Here is a 4865-nt window from a genome sequence, read left to right as displayed (position 1 = left end):
TTGAAAATATGACTACAGATTGGAAAAATGATGTTAGCAATTGTCAAAAACTCTTATACCTCAGCCTTCAACTGTAACAGCAACTGATCTATATGCAACCCAACACCAAGTCTATAGCCAAAAACAAAAATTACAGACTTCTCCTAGTGAGAAGCAATTTGCTAATATGAAACTGGCTTTTGACAACTTGCTCAAACCTCACCCAGAGTCTGAGAAGGACAAATATCATATACAGTAATATATATGATATAATAATATATCTATATTATTATAATATATAAAATAATATCCCTAAAAATATCTTTCTGCGAAGTAGAGGAAATATATATTTTTCTATGTATTTAACGAGTATTTGGACTTTTAAAACCCTCCCTGTACTGTTAACAACCCACCCTTTGCATTAAACAGACATTCTATAATGTTTTTCAGCTGGAACTACATGTGATATCATACCAGTTTCTTTAATAGAGTAATTCCTAAACTGTGATTTAGCATAAATAAATTACACTCGGATGTGGACATGAAAAATATATGTAATGTACGTAAGAAATACTTTTTCCTAGATTTTCCCTCAATATCCACAATGTATCGGCCATAAGCCCCCTTGAATAAACCCGCAAAGTTGCAAGGGATTACAGTAGCTAGTTGATCGGTCAGTCCTTCCACCATTTCCTTACCCATACTCAGCAGCTAGGCGTGCCCTTCAACTGCAGTATGGCCTGTCCCATCAGTTAGCTCAGAGTGAAATAGCAGCATTACCACAACTGATGTTAAACCTAATGATGCATCTAACTTCCAGAGTTTTGCATTCAAGTGCATCTCCTAGACAGTTGTTACATAATTACTCTAAGACAATGGAGAAATTTGGCATATTGGATTACGGTGCACAGTGGACTATGATCTTGCTGGCTGCAGTCCAACACCTACAGTTAGAAGGCTAAAGTGAAACACCTGTCCTTCATACTGTAAAATCTGATATAACCAAATTGGTAGGGTCAAAGGTCACCTTTCAGATCACCTCCAAAACCAATCCTAAAAAACACTTTATAGTGTAAGGGGCCTTCACTGCTTCTGGCCTGGATTTAATGGAACAGAGCTATCTTATGGGGAGTCTATTACAGTCATTCCATAATGCATGTGCACTAGTGTTAATAGGGTCAGACAGCGTTCACCTCATCACAGCCACAGAGCCAGTTTGGCAAGGGAACAAGGGTGGGCCTATAGCCATCCACACTGCTCTTGGATGGGCTCTAGGATTGAAGCATGTGTCCATGACCAGTCATTAGTGCCTGGTTAGTGTCTCAACAGCTGAATTGGATGACCTTCTTTATTGACATGTAAAGAGGTTGTGGCAACTTGATGTTCTGCTTTTTCATAATGAGAAGCTGGTGGTTCATTTACAAAAGGGCAAAGAAGCCATGAAGCTTCTTGAGAACAAGACAGAGCCAGTCAACATTGATGGAGTTCTATGCTGTGCGACTCCACTTCTACTAAGATCTGGCACACCCAAGCTGAAAAGTTCCATCCAGTCTGCAATGGTAACTCAAAGGAGCATAGAGCGGAAGCTCAAGAGAGATTCTGATAAAGCAGTCACCTCACCTCCTTGTCCTTAACCCTTGTTATCTGTTTCAGGTGTGTCTCGTCTGTTTATGTATTTAAGCTCCCTGGTGTCTCTTCCGTCATTTGTATTGTTTGTTTCCAAGTCATGTCGTTTTGTGTCGTTCTCATTCTCGTTCTCGTTTCATTCCAGTTCCCAGTCTCGTTGTTTTGCTTCCTTTGTCGCGTTGCTCAGTCCAGTCTGTCTGTCCCTCGATTCGGTTTGTTTTGTCTGTTTTCTTCCTTGTGCCTCTCTAGTTTGTTTCTCTGGTCTGTTAGTGTTTCCTTTCCTGTGCTTTGTGTACTTTTGTTGTTTCTGTCTGTAGTCTATTAGCTCTCTCTGTATAAGCTCCCTTTGTCTAGGTTTATCTCTGTCTGTCTAGTTCCCTCTGTTTAGGTTTAGTCAGTATCTGTCTCTTTAGTCTAGGTCTCTGTTTGATTCTTTCTGTCCAAGTCTGCCTGTCTTTGTTTTGTTTTCTTTGGTTTAAAATAAAGTATTCTGTGTTTTAGCAAGTGCGTCCGCCTCCGTCAGTCCGTCCTGTGATTCGTGACTGAATGACCGATCGTAAGGACGCAGTTAACATGGACATATTACCGGAAAAGAACATAAAAATGGCAGAGAATATACTGGCTATAAGGGTGGGTGATCAACCTGCTATTTTGCAATCTTTTCTGGGAGTACCAGCGGAATATGAAGGAGGTCCCAACAGGAAAGGATTCATATTCCAATGCAAGAATTATTTTGAATATTTAACTTGTCCTCCTCCTCCTGCATTTCTACAAGTCATGTTCATGAAATCTCTCCTTAGAGGAGAGGCGTTACGGTGGGCGGAAACCGTAATTAAGGAAAGAACCCATGATATTAAGGTAGAGACGTTTTTTAAACTTTTTACTGAGAGATTCTCCCGTTCTGCTCCCAAGGATTACCCCCTCAGGTCCGGGGAAATTTTTGGGGGGTGGGGTTGAGGGTTGGGGCTGTTAGCCTCAAACCACAGTTGAAGAAGTCCCTCAAGAGTGCGCCCATTAGTCCCCCTAAACCCGAAAAAACTCCAACACGTGCCGGGCGAGCAGCACAAACTCCTGTCTCCGTGAAGGCAGCACACGCCGCTCCTGTCTCCGTTAAGGCAGCACCCGCCGCTCCTGTCTCCGTGAAGGCGGCACCCGCCGCTCCTGTCTCCGTGTAGGTGGCACCCGCCGCTCCTGTCACCGTGAACGCGGCACCAGCCGCTCCTGTCTCCGTGAAAGGCGGCACCAGCCGCTCCTGTCTCCGTGAAGGCGGCACCAGCCGCTCCTGTCTCCGTGAAGGCGGCACCCGCCGCTCCTGTCTCCGTGAAGGCGGCTTTCATGGCCGCTCCTGTCCCCGAGAAGGCGGCCACCCAGGCCCCTCGTGCTCCTGAGAGAGCGGCTTCCTCAGCCGCTCGTGTCCCTGAGAAGGCGGTCACCCAGGCCGTCTGCACCCATGACTTTGGCTCCGGCATCTTCTGTAACCGTGACTGTGGCTCAGGCCGCATCAGGTCGTGTCCGTTGGTTGGCCCCTAGGACTTTGGGGCCGATTCCTAAAATTGTGCCCAGGCTGGCTTCTCGGAAAGCTCCACAGACTTTTGCCAGTCCTGGGCATCCCCCAGTTGTTTCTGTTCGCATGTCTGTTCCTGTCTTAGTTCCAGTCTCATTCGTCGTCCCTGTACCTGTATCTGCATTTATCTCTGTTCCTGTCCCTGTCACTGTGTTCATTTCTGTCCCCGTAAACGTCCTGGTCCCTGTTCCCCTGCCAAGTCCTGTCCAGTCCCCTGTTAATCCAGTCCAGTCTCCGTTTCAACCCTCTGTCCTGTCTCAAGCCTCAGTCCTGTCTCCATTCCAGTCCCCTGTCCTGTCACCTGCCCATGTCCAGTCTTCTGTCTCTAAACCTGTTCAGTCACCTGTCTTGTCTCCCTTATGGTCCCCAGTTCAGTCACCTGCTCCTGTCCCACCTTCTGTTTCTAGTCCTGTTCTGTCCCCAGTCTTGTCTCCGTTGTCTATGCCTGTCCAGCCTCGATCCCTATTTCAACCCTCTGTCCAGTCCTATGTCCAGTCCCAGTACCCAGTCCAGTCACCTGTCCTGTCTCAAGTTCGGTCACCCATCCTGTCTCAAGCCTCAGTCCTGTCTCCATTCCAGTCCCCTGTCCAGTCACATGCCCCTGTCCAGTCTTCCGTCTCAGGTCCTGTCCTGTCCTCAGTCTTATCTCAGTTCCTGTCCAATGTGCAACCCCAGTCTTCTGTCAAGTCTTGTGTTTCCGCTCCCGTTCTGTCTAGTCTGTTCCAGTCCCTAGTCCCATCTCCTGTTCCATTTTGTAAGTCACCTATCCAGTCTCTTGTTCAGTCTCCTGTCGCCCCCCTTTTTCAGTCTCCTGTCCTGTCCCGAGTCCAGTGTCCTATATCTGGCGCTGTCTTGTCCCCAGCTCCTGTGTCTGTTCCCGTTTGGTCCTGAGTCTTGTTTTCCGTGCCCTCTCCTGTGCCAGCTCTTGGGGGGTTTAGGTTATGCGCCCTGAGAGTTGCACATTCAGGAGGGGGCATCTGTCACGCTCTCGTCCTGTTTTCCCCGCCATGTGCTCTCTCTGCACATGGCTCTGTCTGTTATTGTCCTTGTCTCAACCCATATCCCGCCTTGGTTCCACCTCTTTGTCCTTAACCCTCGTTATCTGTTTCAGGTGTGTCTCGTCTGTTCATGTATTTAAGCTCCCTGGTGTCTCTTCCGTGTATCTGTCTTTTGTATAGTTTGTTTCCAAGTCATGTCAATTTGTGTCATTCTCGTTCTCGTTTCATTCCAGTTCGCCCTGTGATTCGTGACACCAAACATTTTGGTTTTACTCTAATGTTGGATGGTATTTGTTGTTTGTTTTAGCAAATAAACACTTACAGCTCAGATAAATAGCTTTTAAATCTCATAATCTCTGATGCCTAAAACTTTTGAACAGTACTGTTGTCACATCCTGGCCCTTTCTTGTTTGTTTTCTCCCGCCATGTGGCTCTGTCTGTTATTGTCCATGTCTCCGCCTTTGTTCTGCCTTCTTGTCATTTACCCTTGTTATTGGTGTCAGGTGTGTCTTGTTTGTTCATGTATTTAAGTTCCGTTGTTGTCACTTCCTGTCATCGGTCATTTGTTTGTTATGTGTCATTTCTCTTGCTCGTTTCATGCTCGTTGCATGCCCCATTCATGTAGTGTTGTTTTGTATTGTTTTGCTTGCTCTGTTTCCAGTCGTGTTATTTCGTGGTTACCCTCAAGTCCGTTTGTT

This window comes from Hoplias malabaricus, chromosome 10, assembly GCF_029633855.1.
Source record: "Hoplias malabaricus isolate fHopMal1 chromosome 10, fHopMal1.hap1, whole genome shotgun sequence".
Classification (NCBI taxonomy): Eukaryota; Metazoa; Chordata; class Actinopteri; order Characiformes; family Erythrinidae; genus Hoplias; species Hoplias malabaricus.
Note: the sequence above shows the minus strand (reverse complement) of the source record.